The sequence below is a fragment of the Astyanax mexicanus genome, chromosome 25, assembly GCF_023375975.1.
Source record: "Astyanax mexicanus isolate ESR-SI-001 chromosome 25, AstMex3_surface, whole genome shotgun sequence".
NCBI classification, from domain to species: domain Eukaryota; kingdom Metazoa; phylum Chordata; class Actinopteri; order Characiformes; family Acestrorhamphidae; genus Astyanax; species Astyanax mexicanus.
This window is the reverse complement of record NC_064432.1, coordinates 24,768,263-24,780,531: the sequence shown is the minus strand read 5'-3', so window position 1 is coordinate 24,780,531 and position 12,269 is coordinate 24,768,263. Positions and strand designations below refer to the sequence as shown.

General features: G+C 38.7%; 1 protein-coding gene across 4 annotated transcripts in view; it reads left to right on the top strand.

Moving 5' to 3' along the window:
- The window catches only part of adgrb3 (adhesion G protein-coupled receptor B3), a 321,788-nt gene that overhangs the window by 257,896 nt on the left and 51,623 nt on the right, over positions 1-12,269 (top strand). The gene's annotated exons all lie outside the window — the stretch shown is intronic.

The following is a 12,269-nucleotide window of genomic DNA, read 5'->3' as shown; positions in this document are numbered from 1 at the left end:
AACTGAGATTAGATGAGATGAGAGGTGATTATTTGAGCTGAGATAAGCTGAGCTGAGATGAGTTCAGAGGGGACGAGTTGAGCTAAACTGAATTAAGTTTACTTAACTTGAAATGAGAGGGGTTGAATTGAGTTAAATTAATCTTAATTGAGTTTAGTTGTAATGAGAGGGGGTTGAATTAAATTGAGGTGAGAGGGGTTGAATTGAGTTGAATTGAGTTGAGATGAGATGAGAGGGGTTAAATTGAGTTGAACCGAGCTATGATGATGAGTTGAGTTGAACTGAGATGAGAGGGAACAAGATGGGTTAAGTTGAACTGAGATGAGTTGAGCTGAACTGAATTAAGTTTAACTGAACTGAGTTACATTGAGATGAGAGGGGTTGAATTAAGTTGAGACAAGGGGTTTAAATTGAGTTGAGTTTAGATGGGATTAATTTAACTGAGCTAAGATGATGAGAGGGGATGAGGGGGGACAGGCTAAGTTGAGTTTAACTGAGTTAAAAATCAAAATCAAGTTTACCTGAACTGAGTTAACTAGAGATGAGAGAGGTTGAATTGAATTGAATTCAGATAAAAGGGGTTAAATTGAGTTGAGATGAGAGGGGTAGAATTAAGCAGAGATAAAAGGGACTGGGTTGAGTTGAGATGAGATGGGTAGAATTAGGCTGACATAAAAGGGGTTGAATTGAGTTGAGTTGAGAGTGGTTGAATTGAGTTGAGTTCAGAGTGGTTGGGTTGAGATGAGAAGGGTTAAATTGAGTTGAGTTGAAATGAGTTTAGTTGAGCTGAGATGAGATGAGAGGGGACGAGTTGAGCTAAACTGAATTAAGTTTACTTAACTTGAAATGAGAGGGGTTGAATTAAGTTGAGACAAGGGGTTTAAATTGAGTTGAGTTTAGATGGGATTCATTTAACTGAGCTAAGATGATGAGAGGGGATCAGGGGGGACAGGCTAAGTTGAGTTTAACTGAGTTGAGCTGAACAAAATCAAGTTTACCTGAACTGAGTTAACTAGAGATGAGAGAGGTTGAATTGAATTGAATTCAGATAAAAGGGGTTAAATTGAGTTGAGATGAGAGGGGTAGAATTAAGCAGAGATAAAAGGGACCCGAGTTGAGTTGAGATGAGATGGGTAGAATTAAGCTGACATAAAAGCGGTTGAATTGAGTTGAGTTCAGAGTGGTTGGGTTGAGATGAGAAGGGTTAAATTGAGTTGAGTTGAAATGAGTTTAGTTGAGCTGAGATGAGATGAGAGGGAACAAGCTAAGTTGCATTGAACTGAATTGTTTTGTGTTGAGTTGAGCTATCTCAGTTGAACTCAGTTGAGTTGAGCTGAGCTGGGTTTAGCTAGTTGAGTTTAAATCTGTTTGTTTCCCCCCTTATTATTCCTGTTTTTACTTGACTTGGAGGTTCTTTGCAGTATTTGGTCAGATGATGGTCAATTCTCTCCATTATATTCCATGCATTATAGAGTATGATTATCGCTGACTGTTATTTATCACACCTAGATATATTTATGTGTTAAATTCTATATATGTACAGTGTTATGTAAGATGGTATGGGCAGTTCTCGTCACGTTTAGCTCCAGTGCTAATGTATCACACCTGTATCAGGTGAATTGTGGGATTGTATGTGTTGAATTCTGTGTAATGCTGGGGGATCTGGCATCCTGTACCCGGGTCATGGCACCACCGCCTCCTTTCATATTGTAATGTCCTGGTGCTGTAATAGCTCCTGGTGAATGCTAGCGCTACAAAAGCGGCAGATCCTCTCTGGTGCGCTAGGCTAACCTCTGACTGCTAAAGCATTGTGACACTCTAAACACGTCAAGCTGTGTGCCCCAGTTTCTCCGCACTGACCTACCTACCTATCCAGATGTTGCGAATCCCCTGGCAGCTCCAGTGTTACAGTATGTGTGGCTTTATATGCGTGTGCTATTATGCTGAGAGGAGGCCATGCACAAAAATGTGGGGTTTGGAGAAATTCAAGAAATCCATAAAAAAAAAAGACTACTTTATTGCAGTGTTTTCAATTCAATTTTTGACGTTATTAGTCTTCACTAAAACGTTGGCTAAATAAATGAAAAGACAGAATAGAAAAAAAAAACTTTAATTTTAGATGAAACACTTCAATATGAAGTAATTTAAACAGTGGCGCCACTCCAATAACCAATGAAGCATCAGGTCAAACATTAAAACTGCAAGACGAGAATTAAAATTATTAGACTCCTCTTAAAAACAACATAAATACGATGGATTAAAATAATGTTGCATTATAAGCCTTCGTTTGAGAAAGATTCATGGCTATATCTTTAATTACAGACATAAAGACACTATATTGAAGGAAAGCACTAATTATTAAGCCATATTTGTCCAATATTTTGTCTAAATAAGTGAACAGAATTGACGTTATAAGCCTTAGCTTAAGAATGATTCATTAAAATTGGAGAAATCCCTAAAGAAAAGGCACTTTTGTTGTTTGGCTGAAGTGAAATGACTACTTAATTTATACCAAAAATTGCAGTGATTCTTCTAACGTTTTTTTTTTTTTTTTTTTTTTTTTTTTAATATGATAATGATAATGGCTATGCCTTGAGTTACAGACATAAATACACTATATTGAAGCTATGCACTGAATATTTAGCAATGTATGGCAGAATATTTGGCTTAGTAAATGAAATGACAATAAAAAAATATAAAAAAATTGATGAAACGCATAGATTTATGTCTATGTATTGAATTACAGACATAAATACACTATATTGAATGCTGAATAAGTGATAAGACAAAGTAAAAACAATATATATTAGATGAAAAACTTGCAGTGATTCCTCTAAAGTTGGATTTTTTTTTTACAGAGTGGAGGCGCACCAACAATCACCAGGTCAAACACTAAAGCTGCAAGACCAGAATTGACATTATTAGCATTAGCTTAAGAATGATCAATGGCTATTTCTTGAATTACAGACATAAATATGCTATTTTGAAGGGATGCACTGAATATTTGGCAAATATAATATTATAATTGGCAAAAACTGGCAAAAAGGCACTTTTAGTGATTGGCTGAAAAAGTAAAAATGTAATTTTAACACATATTGGAGTGTTTCTCTAATATTAGGTTTTTTAAAGCAGCGGAGGCACTTTAATCACCAATGCACCATCAGTTTAAAAGTTTTCTTGAATTACAGACAAAAAACACTATATGGAATTAATGGCCTAAAGATTATTATTATTATTAAGGATTAGACAGTAGTAAGCTATTTGAGTTCATTTGATTGCATCTGTGTCAGTAATAAATAACTGCACTACATAGCTGAATTAATAACTAGCAGTTTATAAATAAAGAGTATAGTGTAGTGTATTTTTTTTTTTTTGCTTGGTATGAGTGTGTTATGAGCTGAGCTGTGTGGGTGTAGAGAAGTGTTTCTCTGAGATATTCCTCTTTTTTCTCTCTCCGTACTCCTTGTGCTACAAAACCTTTTGATGTTTGACAAGTTGTTCTCCATTGCAACATCTGCCCATAGCTTTAACCATGGTAGCACAACTTAGCATCAAAGAGCTGCTTCCGAGCATCCTGCACCAAATACATCGGATTTTCACAATGTTCAGGGAGTCGCTTACTGAAAAAAAAGCAGAAAATAAAGTTTAAAACCTCAGAAACGTCCAATCACAGCGAGGCTTTAACGCTTTATACCTGTTTTTAGGGCATGATATCCATTTTATACTGTAAACGGAGCTGTTAGCTGTAGCTGTTTGTTCTTTAGCATTGTAATTTTCCAATATAGATTGGTAGTGATGTGGGGCAAGGCTCATAGCATGCTAACACTGTAGTAGTGACATTCAATAAAGCCCATACTGTAGCTTGTGTGTGCTAACACTGTAGTAGTGATGCTGAATAAAGCCCGTACTGTAGTAGTGATGTTAGGCAAGGTCAATGTTGGATGATGCTGGTAGCCAGCATGCTAACACTGTGGTAGAGCTGTTGGGCTAGGCCAGTAGTCATAGTGCTAACACTGCGGTAGCATCGTTGGAAGAGGCCCATAACCAGCATGCTAACACCTTTGGTAGTGATCTATTATAAGGCCAGAAGCTAGTATGCTAACACTACAGTAGCAATTTTGTAAGAGGCACATAGCTGGTGCGGTGATGTGGAGAAGCATTTTGCCAGAAGCATTGTTGCATGATGTCTGGAGCCAGCATGCTAACAGTGTTGTAGCTATGTTTGATTAGACCTGTAGCCATGCTGGTTGATGCTGGTAGCTAGTATGCTAGCACAGTGGTAGCAATGTTGAATGAGACCTATAGCAATGCTAGAGGATGTCTGGAGCCAGTGTGCTAACACAGTAGTAGTGATGTTGGATGATACTGGTAGCCTGCATGCTAACACAGTGGTATCGATGTTGAATATTGCGGGAGCCAGCATGCTAAAACTGTGGTAGCGATGTTTCATTAGACCTGTAGTGATGTTGGATGATGCATGTAGCCAGCATGCTAACACAATGGTAGTGATGTTGCATGATGCAGGTAGCCAGCATGCAAACACAATGGTTGCGATGTTGAATTAGACCTATAGCGATGTTGGATGATGCTAGTAGCCAGCATGCTAACAAAGTGGTAGTGACATTGGACAATGCTGGTAGCCAGCATGCTAACACTGTGGTAACAATGTTTGATTAGACCTGTAGTGATGTTTGACAATGCTGTTAGCCAGAATGCTAATACAGTGGTTGCGATATTGGATGATACTGGTAGCCAGCATGCTAAAACTGTAGTAGCGATGTTGAATGATGCTGGTAGCGATGTTGGAAGATGCTGTTATAGTTCCACCTCTTTAGACTCAAAATTAGCAAATTTGACAATATTGTGGCCAATTTAGCCTTCTATTTCTATGTAAAATGAGGTATTTGTAGAAAACCTGAACATTGACATTTTTTGACAGTTTATTGACACCTGGTAGCTATAGATCTAATGTTTAAAGGTTTCTAAGGATGTGTCCCATCACTTTTTGTCTTTGGTATACACTGGTACAGAAGGTTCTGGTTCTCTCTGTAGTTTGAAGCTCAGAGAATTGGACAAATCGGACAGTGTTGAGGAGCTTCTGCGGACTTGATGCTGTATTCCATTAGAGTTCACAGCCCAAATGGTCTGGTTATGTAACTCTCTCTCTCTCTCTCTCTCTTTTTTTCTTTCGCTCTTTCTGTATCTGTCTCTCTCTCTCTCGCTTGTTCTGAAACATTCAGATCCCACATATCTGAGGCTTCAGTTCTCCTGCGGATGGTAGGGAAGTCGGCAGGGTGAGGGCACCTTCTTAAATGTCAGGTTTTAGTGTGAAACAGGTTCCGAAAGGCCATCCGCCCGAGGGCGAGTCTTAAATTTAACCGGAGAAACGAGGGAAGCCATTGTGCGGTGAGTGATTAGCCTGTCAGCGACTAAAAGTTCAGGGTTTTATTTAAATTCATTATAATTTTACAAGCGAAAAAGCCTACATGCAGATATTCATGAGGCAATGGCTGCGTTCCAAAGCCTAGGCCTAGGCTACATTTTACAAGACTGTTCCTAATGTTCCTAAGTGCAGTTTTATGTTCAGAGCTTTTTCATTGAGAGCGCAGCTGATGTATCCTTCCAATTTGTTACAGCGCACATTTCTGTAACCATCAAAAGTACATGTGTTTGTATTCCAGTTGCAACAGGTGGGATCAATCTAGTCATGTCACTACTTTGTATAACATCTCCTTAGATACCACTTAATTCACAGTTTCCGAATCAGTTTCTCTGATTTTGCTATTTATAGGTTTATGTTTGAGTAAAATGAACATTGTCGTTTTATTCTATAAACTACAGACAGCATTTCTCCCAAAACTGTAATTTAGAGCATTTATTTAAAAAAAAAAAAGAGAGAAATGGCTGAAATAACAAAAAAGAAAGATACAGAACTTTCAGACCTCAAATAATGCAAAGAAAATAAGTTCATATTCATAAAGTATAAAGCTAAGCGGGGTTAGTGGGTGATGCTAATGCTGCTCCAGCAGTGCTAGCCAGGGTTAGCAGCAGGCTACAGTCCGTTAATACTCACCTCCTATCTATCTAAATAGATAGATAGCTGATGATACTGACCTCCTAAATGGCAAAAGAGTTAGCACTTAGCGTGGTTAGTTGGTAATGCTAATGCTGCTCCAGCAGTGCTAGCCAGGGTTAGCAGCAGGCTACAAGCCAATCATACTCATCTTTATCTATCTAAATAGATAGATAGCCGATAATACTCAACTCTAAATGACAAAACAGGCTGATAACTCATCTCTGTGGATTTTTGGGAAAATGAAAGTATTTTAAATACATCTTATAGTGCGTAAAATACAGTATATTTATATATATATATATATAATTTTTTTTTTTTTTTCTTGTTGTGTTAATTGTACTAATTTTCCAATAGGCTATCAAGGCGTCATCTTCATAGGCCCCGTCCTAATTCGGGCTGCAGTCTAGGCTTTGGAACACAGCCGTAATTAAATTATTACAGCTAAAGCATCTTGTGTACCAAAGCCTGTAGACATGTGGACGCCGTGCGAAAGCGTGAACTCTAATTATTTGCTTGCTCACTCAGTAGGGAACAACACCGCAGAATCCCTGGTTTGAGTAATCAGCAAAATAAAGAAGAGTAAAAAGGGCAGCGTCTGCCGGAGCTGACGCGTGTTTGTTAGCGGCGGGCGCTAGTGTTTTGAAGTTACGAGGGACGTCGTTTGTTATCAGGCGAGGAGATTTGCTCAGAGGAGGCTGTTATTTAAGCGCTGCCCACACAGACTGCACAGAGTGAGTCAACACCGTTACAGGAATGACACATTGCTCTGGCACACATACGCCCCTTCCTTTTTAAACGGGCATCTCCGCGGGCGCCCGTGCAGGAGGGCAGCCATTTTGGTGCGGCAGGGAGGCCAGAAGGCATTTACAGTTCGAAGAATAACTTAATTCTGCAGGATGCACTGTCAGCTCCACGGTCTGTTTCAACTCGAATACGTTAAATCTGCTGAATTTAAACTCCGTTTAGTCTGTTGACCAAATTAGTGCCCATTCCACCAGTGCAAAAGTTTAATCTGCATCAAATTCCAGCTTTCAGCCATATAAAAGCTTTTAATTGCATGCGTTTTCTGCAGTGCACTCTGCTAAACCTAAAATAAATAAGTAAGCCTCTGGTGCAATGCCTCTACTGGTGAAATGGGCACTAATAAGCCTAGAATTGTCTGCTGGCTCCATCTGTTTCTGGCCCCTAGTTTCTCTCCTCTAACTTTCCATTAGTGTGTAGTCATTCCCCACAGGTTACGTTGGTTAAATATGTAACTTCCTGACCTCTATGTTTTAGGCTGCAAAAGCAAGCTGAGCTGCTAAAAATATAGCAACCCATGCAGATACCACAGCAACCACTACCATTTCCACAGCAACCTATTCAGATACTGCAGCGACCCATACAGATACCACAGTAAACCCAAGCAGATATCACAGCAACCCAAGCAGATATCACAGCAACCCAAGCAGATATCACAGCAACCCAAGCAGATATCACAGGAACCCACGTAGATACCACAACAACCATTATTGTTTCCACAGGAACCCACATAGATACCACAGCAACACATTCAGATACTGCAGCGACCCCTACACAGATACCACAGCAACCCATATACAGATACTACAGCAGCCCATACGCAGATACTACAGCAACCCACTCAGATACCACAGTAACCACAAAGATGCACAAGCAACCCATGCACAGATACTATAATAACCCACACAAATACCACACTAACCTATACATAGATACCACAGCAACCCATGCACAGATACCACAGCAACCCATACCACAGATACTATAGCAACCCACTCATATACCACAGCAACCCACTCATATACCACAGTAACCAACACAGATACACCAGAGCACCCCTATACAGATTCCACAGCAACTCATAAACAGATACCACAGTAACCCATAAACAGATACCACAGTAACCCATACACAAATACCACAGCAACCTATAAGCAGATACCACAGCAACCCATACACAGATGCAGATGCAGATACCACAGCAATGCATATACATATATCACAGCAACCCCTACACACATACCACATCAACCCATACACAGATACCACAGCAACCCCTGCAGATACCACATCATATATTTTTTGGCATATTTGATTGTATCCAGATTGTTTTTTTTATAGTGTGAACACATGAACCACATGAAATCAGATCCAAGCCACATTTTTACAGCTTTTAACGGATGTGTAGTGTTGTGTAGTAAACTGAACCACACCCTAGTGTTACACACTGTGTGAATAAACCCATATTTTTGAATTATCTGCAGCTTTTTAGCGTTTTTTTTTTAGCGTAGAGTTCACGTGAACACGCTGCTATTGGCTGGGGTCCTCGTCGGGTTGGGTTAGCGCTGCGCTGTGTATGAATTGTGGGAGCTTTGCTTGTGGCGAGGCGTGATCACGCGGCTGGATGCGCTGTCCATGGGAGGTAGTGGTTCCAGGCCCGAGGCTCCTCCTAATGCTGAGTTGATTTGAAGGCCTGTCAGTGGTAGTCACACGCCATGTCATCCCGACGTTTCATTACCAGAGAGACATCGCCGCTCGAGTTCGGGCGAGGCACACGTCCAGATTCTATCAGAGAGAAGATTCTCAGAAAAATGCTGGATAAATTTCTTCTGAAGGAAGTTTGGGATTGCGATGCCATTCTGTAGGAAGATAGAAGTTAGAAGCAGGATCAATAAATATTTATATAGCTATAATAATGTTTATTGAGTGTTATTGAATGTAGAGGTTCCTAATGCAGTCCGAACCATCTGTCTCTCTAAACCATCACTGATCATCAGTAAATTTTACATTTCACTTGTAAATCAAGGGTAACACACCGTCCAAGCTGCTCGAGGTCTAGTGTGAAGTTTCCACCAATCAGTGATGGTTTGGAGAGACATGTCTGTCATCTGCTGGTGTTGATCCACTGTGTTTTATTATCAAGTCTAAAGTCAGTGCAGTTTTGTTTTCCCACAAAATCTTACAGCACTTCATATCTTACAGCTTCCCTCTGCTACTGACAACTTTTATAGAGATGCAGATTTCATTTTCCAGCAGGACTTGGCACACTGCCCACACTGCCTACCAAAAGTATCAATTGGTCTTTTATAATATTCTAATTTTCAGTGATATTCAAAATATTTTGAGATGCGTGAGTATATATGAGCATATAAGTCTTTAAGCTCTGCAAGTTCTTAAGACAGCATTATCCTGTTGGACGCAATTGTTCATGGAGTTAAATTAGTTAAATCATGTCACCAGAACCTGAACCAAAAAACATGATTCTTGAAAATAAAAGGTGTGAAATCTGGTGTTCTTGAAAATGTAACCTTTAAATATTTATATATATATGTAACGCCACAGACGGGAGTCAGACGCTCGCGGTAAAAACAAAACGAGGCTTTATTATTAAGCACGTAAGCTGATAGCGTAGTCAGATAACAGGCGTGGGTCAAAGCCAGAAAAACAACCAACCACAACATCAGAGCCGAATCACAAACCGAAAACGAAACCATAAACCAGAAGCAGAGTTCAATAAACCAGGAAATCACAATACAAACAGAACAAAAGGATAAGGCAAAAAACGTAGTCGAAAAGAACAAACAAGGGTCATACACGGGTAATACAGACAGGAAAATAACGCTCAGTATATCGCTGGTGAAACGAGACAAACAGACAGGTATTTATACCTAAACTAAATTACCAACACCTGAACACAATCTAGAATTCCGGTGACGTAGACCGCACGAATGAGCCGCGATTGGCTGAGTCCAAACACGTGGTGTTGTCAGGTGCATGCTGGGAGGTGTAGTTCCGGACCGGGGATTGTCCATAGACGGGAACGGCAGAGTCAGAAAAAGGAACTACAGAGTCTGTGGTAGGCGTCACAATATATATATATATATATATATAAAATTCTGGTTTTGAAACTTCATTTTAGAACAGTTTTAAAATGATGGATATCCCAAATTTCAGCTAAATAAAATAATTCAGGTACAAACATTTTAGTAAAAAAAAAATCAAGTAGCAAAAAAATATCTGAGGTCAAAATAAAATCTGTGGTCATTAAAATTTATATGATTAAAATTTGCTTTGTAAAAAACAGGTTGTAAAAATTAATGTAGTAAAAATGTAAATTCATATTGTAAAAATATGGGAAATTAAAATTCAGATTGTAAAAATTCAGGTCATTAAAATTCAGGATGTACAAATTCAGGTTGATGAATTTCAGGTTCTAAAAATTAGTGTTGTAAAAATTTGGGTAATTAAAATTCATGTTGTAAAAATTCAGGAAAACACAGGGGTACACAGAATGAGCAAACAAGTGCAGATATAACCAAACTCACAGCTGGCCAATCACAAAAATATCCATATATTTAAAGACATCCTTTATTTTTAATGTTTTTATGAATCATGGTTCAGGCTGTGATGGTACTGGTTTAGCTCTATATTTGTTACTCAGGTTTTTAGATGGTGTTAATATAGAAATAAAGGTCTAGGCTGATGATGTTTTGTCATATCTCTAAGAATATCGTTATCGAGAGAATACCCATATCTCAATATCTCAGGATATCGTGATGTTAAATTAGGGCCATATCTCCTGCCTGTATGGCTCAGGTTCTCCGGTGTGGAACCGGTGGTGCACTGAATGAATCAGGGCTGAGCAGCTCAGCATCAGACTGTACTGTCTCCATGGTGCTGTAGCTAAGGCTGCCAGAGCAATGCATTTATTATTAGCTCTCTCTCTCTCTCTCTCTCTCTTTTTCTTTCTCTCTCTTTTTTCTCTCTCTCTCCTTCTCTTCCCCTCTGCCTCTCTGAAATATGTGATGGCAGTGTTTGTGCCCGGCACAGAGAGGTGTATATAATAAAGATGGAACAGTACACAGTGTGGAGGAGAGCAGAGCCAGCCTGAATTAGCAATTAGAAATGAGCAAAATCACCATTTGGGTTCAGTAGCAGTAGTTCACCACCTTTTATGACAAACTGGTTCAGACAAAACCTTTTACATTGTAAATTTAACCACAGTTAGTTCCGACCCTGCAGTGTGATTGGCTGAGAGGCGTTCTGTGAGTACCATTATCAGCCGGTAATGCACTGTAACCGAAGCTCTCCATGTATTACTCCGCCACATACAGCAGGTAACCTTGCAACGATACAGCGCTTACAAGCCAAACAACGCAGCTACAAACAGAGCAGTAATGGAACTATTTTTACTTGCAGAGAGTTTATAACCAAACAGATCCTATTTTCTCCTTCTCTTTAAAAACTCTTTAAATAATAATGGAACTGTTGTATAATCACATAAATACACTCAAGGTTTGTGCTATAATGTGTAATATTGGCACTGCTGTGCTGACCTACGACCTACGACCTCAAGTGTACTATTGCTTAATTATTCTGTAAACGAAATGTGTTAGAAATATAATAAAAAGAGAGATGGATGATCACAAGCCATCAAACCAAGCTGAACTGCTTGAATTTTTGCACCAGGAGTAAAGCAGCATAAAGTTATCCAAAAGCAGTGTGTAAGACTGGTGGAGGAGAACATGATGCCAAGATGCATGAAAAAAACTGTGATTAAAAACCAGGGTTATTCCACCAAATATTGATTATTTCTGAACTCTTAAAACTTTATGAATATGAACTTGTTTTATTTGCATTATTTGAGGTCTGAAAGCTCTGCATCTTTTTTTATATTTTTATTTTATTATCTTTTTTATTATTTTATGTTATTTCAGTCATTTCTCATTTTCTGCATTTAAGTGGTCTCATATATGCACCCCTAAAACTGTCATTTTTACAATACTAAAATTACTTTTTTTCTATTTTTAATTTCGCATTTGCTTGCCTTAAAGGCTTTGCCAGTTTACTGCAGCATTATGTAGACTGCATGTTGTACCATTTACTGATTTTTGAACAGATATGTTGCCTTATTTTTCCTCTTTTTTTTGCCAAATAAGTTTGAGAGTTTTCAAACTTGTGACTGGTAGTGTCAGTATGCATATCGTCGCTGTCCTGTGGAAAAAAAACGTTTTTAATTTTTTAAGTTTACTATAAAATTTGAACAGAGAAACTTGCTGTTACACCGTGCCAAAAATTCTTGATGAATGGACCAATATAAATACTTGAAAATGACTTGAATTCAAAGTATGTTTACATTGGCTTCCATTGAAAATTTAGAAGCTTTTTTCTC